The sequence below is a fragment of the Acanthochromis polyacanthus genome, chromosome 20, assembly GCF_021347895.1.
Source record: "Acanthochromis polyacanthus isolate Apoly-LR-REF ecotype Palm Island chromosome 20, KAUST_Apoly_ChrSc, whole genome shotgun sequence".
Taxonomy (NCBI): Eukaryota; Metazoa; Chordata; class Actinopteri; family Pomacentridae; genus Acanthochromis; species Acanthochromis polyacanthus.
The window spans coordinates 11227815-11241780 of record NC_067132.1 but is presented as its reverse complement, the minus strand read 5'-3'; the positions used below and the strand labels follow the sequence as shown (position 1 = coordinate 11241780).

The 13966-nt window shown below is 40.1% G+C and overlaps 1 long non-coding RNA gene across 1 annotated transcript; it reads left to right on the top strand.

The window, feature by feature from the left end:
• Positions 1-1268: 1268 nt before the first annotated feature.
• Positions 1269-10668, top strand: LOC127531304 (uncharacterized). The gene is made up of 3 exons (XR_007938369.1): positions 1269-1425; positions 1923-1949; positions 10581-10668. It is a non-coding gene; the product is annotated as an uncharacterized LOC127531304 (long non-coding RNA).
• Positions 10669-13966: the final 3298 nt, after the last annotated feature.

The following is a 13966-nucleotide window of genomic DNA, read 5'->3' as shown; positions in this document are numbered from 1 at the left end:
CTCAATGAGCTTCAGCTGAGTCCTGAGCTTAGTGGTTTCCTCTTTCAGTTTCAGATTTTCTTTCCTGGTGGCGTTTATGATCTCGAGCAGTTTGCTACTGCTTTGATCATATTCAACCTTGTCCTTTTCATTAGATTTCTTCAACTGCCCGATCTCCTTTTTTTGGTTCTCCAGGACTTGTTCGCACATTTGATTCCTCTTCTTTAAACGATTATATTCAAACTTCAGAACCTGGTTGGCCTCCAGTTTGTCCTGTTTGGCCTCTGTTTGTCTGATGAACCGTTCCCCACTTTCTCTGTTTGTCCCAGATGATTGTGGTCTTAAGTTTTTCATTCTCTCGTTTGAGAATTGCTACTTCCTCCGTTAGCTTATGGATGATCCCATGTTGTTTAGCTATCTTTTTCTCTGCCTCCTTCTGTTTGTCGCAGAGCTTAGATATTGCGTCATCCTTTGTTTTGAGCAGTTCTTGTGATTCCTGCAGGTTCCTCTTAGTCTCTCTCAGTTTCTCCTCATCACATTTACGCCATCTTTTTAAATCAGAGACCTCTTGTTCCAGCTCTGTGATCTTTTTCTGTGAGTTGCTTGCTTGGGCTTCAGACATTTTCAATATGTCGCGTTCTTCTGTGATACGTTTGAATGCAAGGTAAATCCTATCTTGGTTTTGCTCATATCCCATGCGTGTTATTATGCACTTGTCTCGTGCGTCCTGAGCCTCAGCTGTCTTGTCCACTAACATCTGCTCCAGATGCTGGACCTTCAGTGTTTGTTTGCATTCAGCTTCACAGAGGTTCCTCTTTAACTTGGTGACCTCTGTTTCATATCGACTGTCTTGCTCTGCCATCCTCTCAGTCATGTCAAGCAGCTCTTTAGATAATTTCTTATTATCGTCCTGCTGCTGCTTGAGATTAATTAGGGTTTCCTCATGTTGCGCTTTCATTGTATTTACTAACTGAGTGTGACTTGACTCACACTCTGCCAGTTTCTTGCATTCTTTCTCTCGCAACTCTTCTTGCCTTCTGATTTCCTGTCTGACCTCTTTATATCGACTGTCTTGCTCTGCCATCCTCTCAGTCATGTCAAGCAGCTCTTTAGATAATTTCTTATTATCGTCCTGCTGCTGCTTGAGTTTAATGAGGGTTTCCTCATGTTGCGCTTTCATTGTGTTTACTAACTGAGTGTGACTTGACTCACACTCTGCCAGTTTCTTGCATTCTTTCTCTCGCAACTCTTTTTGCCCTCTGATTACCAGTGTGAGCCATTCAATTTTCTGGTTTTTCTTTTTGATTTCCTCGTCAAGAGGAAATTCCTCTTGGGGGTTCAATTCCATAGATTGGCAGTTCACGGTATTCGGTTCTTCGCAGTAAGTGTCGTCATTCTGTGACTCTTGTTGGTTCATGGCAGACAGTTCTTCTGTGCTAAAGTCCGGTGAGTATTAAAAATCGCAGTTAATCACGAGAAATCGTGGGTTGAACTGACTCTGTTACTGGGTTACACTTGTAGACTTTCTGTCCGTTGTGATGACATCACATATGACATCACAAAGATCAAAGAGATTCAAAAAATGCACATAGAATGTGCATTTTTTGAATTTGCAAATTGAATGTGCAATGATGCACATTCAATGTGCATTTTTTGATGATGTTGAACTTGATGATGTTTTATTTGTTCAGTATAAACATCGATTTATTTAATAACTTTGATATTTTATCTCATTTTTCCAACTTTTAATTTGACAGTTTTGACTTTTATGAAATGATGGAATTTAAAAGAAAATCTCTGTGTGTATTTTAATCTTTTATTATTATTATTATTGTTACTTTAGTGACAGAAACTGGTTTCCATAAAGAGCTAAATAAACTCCAGAGACAGACTGAAGCTGCAGAATAAATGAGGTTTTGTGTTTTCATGTTTTCTCAGCGCAGATTGCAGTGAAACGCTCCATCATTCAGGTGAAACTGTTTTTTTCTTCCTCCAGACGACTGTTTTTACTGATGTTTTTAAACATTTCTGACTCTGTTTCTTTTTTTACTTATGTTTTTAATCATTTTTGAGTCTTTATTTCTTTTTTACTGATGTTTTTGAACATTTGACTCTTTATTTCTGTTTTACTGATGTTTTCAAACATTTGACTCTTTATTTCTGTTTTTACTGATGTTTTTAATCATTTTTGACTCTTTATTTCTGTTTTTACTGGTTTTTTAAAATCATTTCTGACTCTTTTTTCTGTTTTTACTGATGTTTTTAATCATTTCTGAGTCTTTATTTCTGTTTTTACTGATGTTTTTAATCATTTCTGACTCTTTATTTCTGTTTTTACTGATGTTTTAATCATTTCTGACTCTATTTCTGTTTTTACTGATGTTTTTGAACATGTTTGAGTCTTTATTTCTGTTTTTACTTATGTTTTTAATCATTTCTGACTCTTTATTTCTGTTTTTACTGATGTTTTTGAACATTTTTGAGTCTTTATTTCTCTTTTAACTGATGTTTTTAATCATTTTTTACTCTTTATTTCTGTTTTTACTGATGTTTTTAATCATTTCTGACTCTTTATTTCTGTTTTTACTGATGTTTCAGGGTTAGGGTTAGGATAACCTCTCCTAACAGTTCTGCCATGGCTGTTTTCTTTGGTGGAGGTGGCTGGAGGCTCTGCAGGTTCCTGTTCAGTGCATGGTCTTGACGCTGGATGACCCTATCACAAAAATAAAGAGGAAAAAACATGAAAAACAACAATCTCAATATCTCTATTAGAACCTAAAATACAAAATATTGTAAATGTTAACAATATAGACAAGATAATGCCAAGCATGACATACTGTAAATCTGAGGCTGCAGGCTCCTCCGCAGTGGGTGGTCTTGTCTCTGGATGATCCTATCACAAAAATAAAGTGAAGAAAAATTAAAAACAATTCCAATATCTCCATTAGAACTGAAAACACAAAATATTGTACATATTAAGAATAATATACATCAAATAATGCCAAGCATTAATAGTTGGAACATGCTGTAAACTTTGTTTCATATTTTAATATAACAATAATAAAGATTATACCTTCTCTAGAATGTCCCTGGTGAGATCCCTGTAGACTTGGAGCTTAGCTGCCTCATCAAGAGAAAGAAGGGATTTGAATCTGGGATCCAGGGCTGTAGATTTTTGAAGGTAACTTATGAGCTTTGAGTCCGTGTACCGAATTTCCAGATCTTTTGCAATAGCCTTTTTTGCCTCTGTAGCTGTTGGACTGTCCCCAACCAGGTGGTCCATGGATTTAATGAGTTGTTCTTTGAGTGGAAGGATCGTCGATGTTGTCGGGGTCATTTCACTGCTCATCAGAGAGGTGACTGTTTTGAGTGGTTTCAGTAGTTTTATGAGCTCCTCTGCCAGTTTTTGCTCATCATCAGACAGCATAGCCACAGTTTTGTTAACAGTCCTGAGATTTTTGTCAAGCAATGCTGAGTAGACTGCTGCCTGCTGTTCAACATACACACGTGGACAAAATTGTTGGTACCCCTCAATTAAAGAAGGAAAAACCCACAATTCTCACTGAAATCACTTGAAACTCACAAAAGTAACAATAAATAAAAATTTATTGAAAATTAAATAATCAAAATCAGCCATCACTTTTGAATTGTTGATTAACATAACTATTAAAAAAAACAAACTAATGAAATAGGGCTGGACAAAAATGATGGTACCCATAACTTAATATTTTGTTGCACAACCTTTTGAGGCAATCACTGCAATTAAACGATTTCTGCATTTGTCAATGAGCGTTCTGCAGCTGTCAACAGGTATTTTGGCCCACTCCTCATGAGCAAACAGCTCCAGTTGGCTCAGGTTTGATGGGTGTCTTCTCCAAATGGCATGTTTCAGCTCCTTCCACATATGTTCAATGGGATTCAGATCTGGGCTCATAGAAGGCCACTTTAGAATAGTCCAACGCTTTTCTCTCAGCCATTCTTGGGTGTTTTTGGCTGTGTGTTTTGGATCGTTGTCCTGTTGGAAGACCCATGACCTGCGACTGAGACCAAGCTTTCTGACACTAGGCAGCACATTTCTCTCCAGAATGCCTTGATAGTCTTCAGATTTCATCGTACCTTGCACACTTTCAAGACACCCTGTGCCAGATGCAGCAAAGCAGCCCCAAAACATCACTGAGCCTCCTCCATGTTTCACCGTAGGGACAGTGTTCTTTTCTTCGTATGCTTGGTTTTTGAGTCTATGAACATAGAGTTGATGTGCCTTACCAAAAAGCTCCAGTTTGGTCTCATCTGTCCAAAGGACATTCTCCCAGAAGCTTTGTGGCTTGTCAACATGCATTTTTGCAAATTCCAGTCTGGCTTTTTTATGAGTTTTTTTCAGCAGTGGTGTCCTCCTTGGTCGTCTCCCATGAAGTCCACTTTGGCTCAAACAAGGACGAATGGTGCGATCTGACACTGATGTACCTTGGCCTTGGAGTTCACCTTTAATTTCTTTGGAGGTTGCTCTGGGCTCTTTGGATACAATTCCAACGATCCGTCTCTTCAATTTGTCATCAATTTTCCTCTTGCGGCCACGTCCAGGGAGGTTGGCTACTGTCCCGTGGGTCTTGAACTTCTGAATAATATGAGCCACTGTTGTCACAGGAACTTCAAGCTGTTTAGAGATGGTCTTATAGCCTTTACCTTTAAGATGTTTGTCTATAATTTTTTTTCGGATGTCCTGGGACAATTCTCTCCTTCGCTTTCTGTTGTCCATGTTCAGTGTGGTACACACCTTTTCACCAAACAGCAGGGTGACTACTTGTCTCCCTTTAAATAGGCAGACTGACTGATTATGAGTTTGGAAACACCTGTGATGTCAATTAAATGACACACCTGAGTTAATCATGTCACTCTGGTCAAATAGTTTTCAATCTTTTATAGAGGTACCATCATTTTTGTCCAGGCCTGTTTCATTAGTTTGTTTTTTTAAATAATTATGTTAATCAACAATTCAAAAGTAATGGCTGTTTTTGATTATTTAATTTTCAATAAATTTTTATTTATTGTTACTTTTGTGAGTTTCAAGTGATTTCAGTGAGAATTGTGGGTTTTTCCTTCTTTAACTGAGGGGTACCAACAATTTTGTCCACGTGTGTATCTTTCTAGCATATCATGAGTTGAGTTCCACCGAGTCTGGACGTCATGGATTAATTTCAGGCGGGGCAAGTTTAGCATCTCTTGTTTTGCTCTCAGTGTGTTGTTGGCTGTAGTGCTCTTGTGAAAAAAAGCGACTACTTTTCCGATCTTTCCTAGTAGGCGGGACGCACTACTGATTGCAATAACTTTCTTGGCTGCGAGGTTTACTACATGGGCAAAGCAGCCTATTTGTGGCCCGAGTCCCTCCGTCTCACGTATCGCATTCACAATGTTGGCTGCGTTATCTGTAGTGACTGGTATTGTCGCATTAGCCCTGTTTAATTTCCACTCTGTCACAGCATGTTCCAGTTCTTCTGACAAATTTGCGCTTGTATGACTCTCATACATGGGACGAGTTTGTAGTACAGCGGTCTTAATCTGCCAGTCAGAGTCCAAAATATAATGCACTGTTACCGTAAGGTAGCTCTCCGTTGCCCGAGAAGTCCAGCTGTCTGTAGTCAAAGCGAGATTGTTTGTTGCAGCCAATTCGTCAACAATGTTTTGCCGGACTTGGTCGTAAATAGCAGGGATGACAGTCTGCGTAAAGTATGTACGAGAGGGGATTTCATAACGGGGATCTATTGTTTTCATTAGGTAATGAAAGCCCGCATTCTCAACCACAGAGTAAGGCTGCAACGCTTTAGCAATGAATGTCCCAACAGCATGCGTGATTTTCTTGTGTTTATCAGAGGCGAAGCTATAGTTCTTCTGAAAGGCGTCGACAACACTCTGAGATTTTGGCCGCGTTACCTTGTCTGTCTCCATGTCTGTCCCGCTCGCAGACAACTTATCCGGGTGATGACACCGGAGATAGCTGCTCATGTTGGAGGTGTTGCCGGTTATGTACGGCGCACTTGCGAGGCAATGCTTGCACACAGTTTTACTTTTATCCACCATTTTCTTCCCCTGGTCATTGTAATCGATAGCAAACCCAAAGTGCTGCCACACAGTTGATCTGTACGAAGGTGGTGCGTTTTCAAACTTTGGTTTCTCCGTCTCGTTGCCGCTCGCCATGATTCCTTCTCTCCTCCACTTTCAAAACAACAGCAGCTAACAACACACGTGTTGCTAGCTGCACCCGCCTTCCCCCAGAACAAGCAGGGGGAGCGGGAGCGGAGGCGGAGCAAGGCAGAGTTTCTCACAGGCAGGGAGCTGAGAGGAGGCCGTGTCCTGTTGCGCCGTGCAAGGGAAATGTCTGAAAATATGTTAGCGGCTTTCTTTCTTCGATTCATATCGAATTTTTTTTGCGTGTCCAATCGAAGAGGGCGTATCGAACGGTTCGATAAAATATCGAGAATCGTTGCATCCCTAGTGTTTATTGTGTGTGTTAATGTGTTTTTAGTGTTTTAACATTTTATAATATTTTAAAACAATTTAGTTGACTTTTCTTTTGAGCTAAAACACAATTAACCTGAGTTTATCTGATAGCAGAGGAAAGGAAAACCAAATTTAAGCATATTTTACATGTTAATTATTTTGTATTCTACAGCAGAGTTCTAGAATCTTTCTTGTGTTTTTCAATTGTCTGTTGATCTGTTTTTGTTTTTTTTCAAACTGGATGTTTGAAACAAATCGGTTTCAAAGTCTCTGGGGCTTTGAGGAAGTACGGTGTTGATTTTATTTCTCTATTTTAATGTGGAACAACTTGATTTTGCTTTTTTGAGGAGAATATAAAGAAAAGAACTTTCCATTCAGCCAAAGATGTATCTAGGAAACCCTGGTTTCAATGAGGTAAATACTGATGCAATCAGTAATCTGACCTTTTTAGATTGTATATCTGTTGACATTATTTTGTTAAAATCTTTCTTCACTTTGACACGGAAGGCTCATAGTTTTGTAAATGCTTGCTGACTCACTTAGACTCTCAAGACTCAGTGGAAATATTTGGAATAAATGTCTCAGAAGACAAAATGAGACATTATTTTTTGTTAATCCAGCAGGGGGGACATTTGAATTGTTCCAGCAGCAAAGATAGTGGCAACGTTTTGAAAAAGTAGTTCAAAAATTAAAAAATGATCAAAATAATACAAGATATACAGAAGTACTGCTTCTAGAAGTAACATTATTGCACACACCAATGGTAATGCGTAGATTCTTTCACAAATGGAAATGTTGACATAAGTATTAAGATTACACAAATTATTATCTGTATTCACAGATTTTGTTGAAATAAAATCTGTTCCTTGGGAGACCCATTTTATTGAAATAAAATCTTTGCAATATACAGGCGGCGACCCCGTGTTACTTTTTGGGGCTGTGCCCGACCAAGCCCCACGGGGCCCAAAGACTCGGCCACCAGGTGCTCTGTGACGAGCTCCCCTCCAGACCAGGCTCCAGGGAGAGGCCCCGGTTTCCCTAGTCTGGACGAGGTAGCGGCTTTCGTCTTTGTCATCAGGGTTTTCACAATCGCTCTTTGTCTGGTCCCTCACCTAGAACCAATTTGCCTTGGGAGACCCTACCAGGGGCTATTGCCCCGGACAACATAGCTCCCAGGATCACAGGGACACTCAAACCCCTCCACCGCGATAAGGTGGCGATTCTTTAGAGAGGACACACACACACACACACACACACACACACACACACACACACACGACAGGAAAGTAAAAAAAGAAAAGAAAAGAAAAGAAAAGAAAAGATGGAAGGAAAGGGAAGAAATAGAGAGGATGCGGGTGACAGAGGTTGAAGAGGTGAGGAGAAAGGAGGCAAAAGAGGCTGTTATTTTTATGAAAATAAAAGAGTGAGAAAATATCACAAGTGGGGCAATAAAAGTATGGAAAAGGAAAGTAAAAGAAAAGAAAAAAGAAAGTAAAAGAAAAGAAAAAAGAAAGTAAAAGAGTGTTGACCTTCCTTTTCTAACTTTTAAACAGGACTTGTTTTCTCTCAGAGCTCATGTTGGCAATCTGGTCAGAAAAGTGGCCTAAATGATTTTTGAATTTGCCTGCTTTGGGTTTTACCTTTTTGCTCTTGATGTGAAGCCTTTTTAAATAATTATTGACGACTTATTGGTTTAAGGAAAACATGTTTTCGACGCTTGTCTTTTTTTCCTTCAAACTGGTGATGGTCATTTCATTCAACGTTTGAAGGGTCTTCTGAAGGCTCTTCCCACTGATGAGAAGGACCTGGCGACTGCAGATTTCTCTTTTGGATGAGTGATCGCATCCACATGCATTCTTAAAATATCCACAACAATGTCATCAAAATACGGATGAAAATCTGGTGTTACTGCTGCTTCTATCAGCTCGTCTGCTGAGCCAAACGCAGTTTCAAGATCTTTCGCCATGGGTGTGGGTATTCGGTCTATCTTCAAGATTCTTCTGTCGTCAGGGATGTTAATGTCATCCAGCGGCAGCTCCGACAGGCGCTTCCCGACGGCCTGGAGGTCCAGTATGGAGAGCGCCTTTTTGCATTTGTTCAGGGATAAAATGACCACCTTAAAGAGGAGCGCGCCGATGACAGGACAAAGATTTGACGTTTCAGCCTCAACCTCAGACTGAAGACCCGTGTCGACTAACTTCTGCAGGTCTGAATTCTGCTGCAGAAGTTCCTGTTGCGCCAGCAGGTCTGTGTCCTGCTGTTGTGTCCTGACCTCTGAAGGGTTTTCCATCTGCAGGATTTCCGAGCTTTGGGTTGGGGCCTCCCAGGAAGGTTGCTGCAGCTGTTTCTGGGCCTCCTGCAGTTTGGCCGTCAACTCCAGGTTCTCGTTTTGTTCTTCCTGCAGTTTGGCCGTCAACTCCAGGTTCTTGTTTTGTTCTTCCTGCAGATTGGCCGTCAACTCCTGGTTCTTGTTTTTTTCTTCCTGCAGATTGGCCGTCAACTCCTGGTTCTTGTTTTGTTCCTCCTGCAGATTGGCCATCAACTCCAGGTACTTGCTTTGTTCCTCCTGCAGTTTGGCCGTCAACTCCTGGTTCTGGTCTTTCAGGTGGTCCACCTCAGACATCCAGGTGTTCATCTCCCAGGTCATGGACTGCTGCTTGGTCCGGTACTGACTCAGTTGGAGTTTCAGGTCTCTCCGTATTTTCTCCTGTGCTCTGAGACGGCCGTTGGCCTCGCACAGTTTGTCCCAGCACTCTGCGAGCTCCATTCTCAGAGAGATCTCCTCGTCTCTCTGATCCCTGGAGCCGTCCTCCTCGTTTGTTGCCCTTCCTCTGAGGAAATCAATGATGCCGTTCTGGGTCTCAGCTTGTTGCTTGAGCTCAGCTTTTCTTGATGAGCTCTGAGCCCGAATCAGTTCCACCTTGGTCCGTCGGAGGTTCCGAGTAGCCGCCTCCTCCCATTCTTGGATCTGCTGCCTCACTCCCACGTCACGTTCACGTCTTCTCTGTTTGCCTGCGTTGGCTCCCATCTTGGTTCTGTACGCCGACTCTCAGTACTGGACCAGAATTTCACCTCTAGAATTCACCTAAACTAGACTTCACCTCTATAACAGAATGTGCCTTTGATCTTTCAAGTTCAAAGAATACCAGACCAGAATTTTTCACCTGCATTAGTAAACTCTGGTGTGACATCATCATGACACCTATGTGACCTCATCAACAGAATGTGCCTTTGATCTTTTGACAGTTGCCCTGTTGCCATAGTGACAGCAGGCGAGTTTGAAAGTAAACAGCCGGCCTGTTTTTACTGATGTTTTAAATCATTTCTGACTCTTTATTTCTGTTTTTACTGATGTTTTTAATCATTTTTGAGTCTGTATTTCTGTTTTTACTGATGCTTTTAATCATTTCTGACTCTTTATTTCTGGCTTTACTTGTTTTTAATCATTTCTGACTCTTTATTTCTGTTTTTACTGATGTTTTTAATCATTTTTGACCCTTTATTTCTGTTTTGGCTGATTTTTAAAATCATTTTGAGTCTTTATTTCTGTTTTTACTGATGTTTTTAATCATTTCTGACTCTTTATTTCTGGTTTTACTGATGTTTATAATCATTTCTGACTCTTTATTTCTGTTTTTACTGATGTTTTAATCATTTCTGACTCTTTATTTCTGTTTTTACTGATGTTTTTAATCATTTCTGACTCTTTATTTCTGTTTTAACTATTGTTTGTAATAATTTCTGACTCTTTATTTCTGTTTTGACTGATGTTTTTGATTATTTCTGACTCTTTATTTCTATTTTTATTGATGTTTTTAAACATCTGAGTCTTTATTTCTGTTTTTAATTGATGTTTTTAATCATTTCTGACTCTTTATTTCTGTTTTTACTGATGTTTTTAATCATTTTTGACTCTTTATTTCTGTTTTTACTAATGTTTTAAATCATTTTTGACTCTTTATTCCCGTTTTTACTGATGTTTTTAATCATTATTGAGTCTTTATTTCTGTTTTTAACTGTTTTTAATCGTTTTTGAGTCTTTATTTCTGTTTTTACTGATGTTTTTTATCATTTCTGACTCTTTATTTCTGTCTCACTATCAACAGAAGTTCCCGGTACACAGAGGTGACGACGTGCAAGTTTTGAGAGATGAGGAAAGCTGGACTCATTCATCTTCCACCGTTTGAAAGGATCAGCATCCACATGAATGCTAGGTGCCAATCTGTATGCGTTGACCTCTTCTTCCACAGTATCAGAAAAGGACTTGTTCTGTTGTTCATTGTGTTGAAAAACCTCTCCTAACAGTTCTGCCATGGCTGTTTTCTTTGGTGGAGGTGGCTGGAGGCTCTGCAGGTTCCTGTTCAGTGCATGGTCTTGATGCTGGATGACCCTATCACAAAAATAAAGAGGAAAAAACATGAAAACAACAATCTCAATATCTCTATTAGAACCTAAAATACAAAATATTGTAAATGTTAACAATATAGACAAGATAATGCCAAGCATGACATACTGTAAATCTGAGGCTGCAGGCTCCTCCGCAGTGGGTGGTCTTGTCTCTGGATGATCCTATCACAAAAATAAAGTGAAGAAAAATTAAAAACAATTCCAATATCTCCATTAGAACTGAAAACACAAAATATTGTACATATTAAGAATAATATACATCAAATAATGCCAAGCATTAATAGTTGGAACATGCTGTAAACTTTGTTTCATATTTTAATATAACAATAATAAAGATTATACCTTCTCTAGAATGTCCCTGGTGAGATCCCTGTAGACTTGGAGCTTAGCTGCCTCATCAAGAGAAAGAAGGGATTTGAATCTGGGATCCAGGGCTGTAGGTTTTTGAAGGTAACTTATGAGCTTTGAGTCCGTGTACCGAATTTCCAGATCTTTTGCAATAGCCTTTTTTGCCTCTGTAGCTGTTGGACTGTCCCCAACCAGGTGGTCCATGGATTTAATGAGTTGTTCTTTGAGTGGAAGGATCGTCGATGTTGTCGGGGTCATTTCACTGCTCATCAGAGAGGTGACTGTTTTGAGTGGTTTCAGTAGTTTTATGAGCTCCTCTGCCAGTTTTTGCTCATCATCAGACAGCATAGCCACAGTTTTGTTAACAGTCCTGAGATTTTTGTCAAGCAATGCTGAGTAGACTGCTGCCTGCTGTTCAACATACTGTATCTTTCTAGCATATCATGAGTTGAGTTCCACCGAGTCTGGACGTCATGGATTAATTTAAGGCGGGGCAAGTTTAGCATCTCTTGTTTTGCTCTCAGTGTGTTGTTGGCTGTAGTGCTCTTGTGAAAAAAAGCGACTACTTTTCCGATCTTTCCTAGTAGGCGGGACGCACTACTGATTGCAATAACTTTCTTGGCTGCGAGGTTTACTACATGGGCAAAGCAGCCTATTTGTGGCCCGAGTCCCTCCGTCTCACGTATCGCATTCACAATGTTGGCTGCGTTATCTGTAGTGACTGGTATTGTCGCATTAGCCCTGTTTAATTTCCACTCTGTCACAGCATGTTCCAGTTCTTCTGACAAATTTGCGCTTGTATGACTCTCATACATGGGACGAGTTTGTAGTACAGCGGTCTTAATCTGCCAGTCAGAGTCCAAAATATAATGCACTGTTACCGTAAGGTAGCTCTCCGTTGCCCGAGAACTCCAGCTGTCTGTAGTCAAAGCGAGATTGTTTGTTGCAGCCAATTCGTCAACAATGTTTTGCCGGACTTGGTCGTAAATAGCAGGGATGACAGTCTGCGTAAAGTATGTACGAGAGGGGATTCATAACGGGGATCTATTGTTTTCATTAGGTAATGAAAGCCCGCATTCTCAACCACAGAGTAAGGCTGCAACGCTTTAGCAATGAATGTCCCAACAGCATGCGTGATTTTCTTGTGTTATCAGAGGCGAAGCTATAGTTCTTCTGAAAGGCGTCGACAACACTCTGAGATTTGGCCGCGTTACCTTGTCTGTCTCCATGTCTGTCCCGCTCGCAGACAACTTATCCGGGTGATGACACCGGAGATGGCTGCTCATGTTGGAGGTGTTGCCGGTTATGTACGGCGCACTTGCGAGGCAATGCTTGCACACAGTTTTACTTTTATCCACCATTTTCTTCCCCTGGTCATTGTAATCGATAGCAAACCCAAAGTGCTGCCACACAGTTGATCTGTACGAAGGTGGTGCGTTTTCAAACTTTGGTTTCTCCGTCTCGTTGCCGCTCGCCATGATTCCTTCTCTCCTCCACTTTCAAAACAACAGCAGCTAACAACACACGTGTTGCTAGCTGCACCCGCCTTCCCCCAGAACAAGCAGGGGGAGCGGGAGCGGAGGCGGAGCAAGGCAGAGTTTCTCACAGGCAGGGAGCTGAGAGGAGGCCGTGTCCTGTTGCGCCGTGCAAGGGAAGTGTCTGAAAATATGTTAGCGGCTTTCTTTCTTCGATTCATATCGAATTTTTTTTGCGTGTCCAATCGAAGAGGGCGTATCGAACGGTTCGATAAAATATCGAGAATCGTTGCATCCCTAGTGTTTATTGTGTGTGTTAATGTGTTTTTAGTGTTTTAACATTTTATAATATTTTAAAACAATTAGTTGACTTTTCTTTTGAGCTAAACACAATTAACCTGAGTTTATCTGATAGCAGAGGAAGAAACCAAATTTAAGCATATTTACATGTTAATTATTTGTATTCTACAGCAGAGTTCTAGAATCTTTCTTGTGTTTTTCAATTGTCTGTTGATCTGTTTTTGTTTTTTCAAACTGGATGTTTGAAACAAATCGGTTTCAAAGTCTCTGGGGCTTTTGAGGAAGTACGGGTGTTATTTTATTTCTCTATTTTAATGTGGAACAACTTGATTTTGCTTTTTGAGGAGAATATAAAGAAAAGAACTTTCCATTCAGCCAAAGATGTATCTAGGAAACCCTGGTTTCAATGAGGTAAATACTGATGCAATCAGTAATCTGACCTTTTTAGATTGTATATCTGTTGAACATTATTTTGTTAAAATCTTTCTCACTTTGACACGGAAGGCCATATTTTTGTAAATGCTTGCTGACTCACTTAGACTCTCAAGACTCAGTGAAATATTGGGAATAAATGTCTCAGAAGACAAAATGAGACATTATTTTTGTTATCCAGCAGGGGGGACATTTGAATTGTTCCAAGCAGCAAAGATAGTGGCAACGTTTGAAAAAGTAGTTCAAAAATTAAAAAATGATCAAAATAATACAAGATATACAGAAGTACTGCTTCTAGAAGTAACATTATTGCACACACCAATGGTAATGCGTAGATTCTTTCACAAATGGAAATGTTGACATAAGTATTAAGATTACACAAATTATTATCTGTATTCACAGATTTTGTTGAAATAAATCTGTTCCTTGGGAGACCCATTTTATTGAATAAAATCTTTGCAATATACAGGCGGCGACCCGTGTTACTTTTGGGGCTGTGCCCGACCAAGCCCCACGGGGCCCAAAGACTC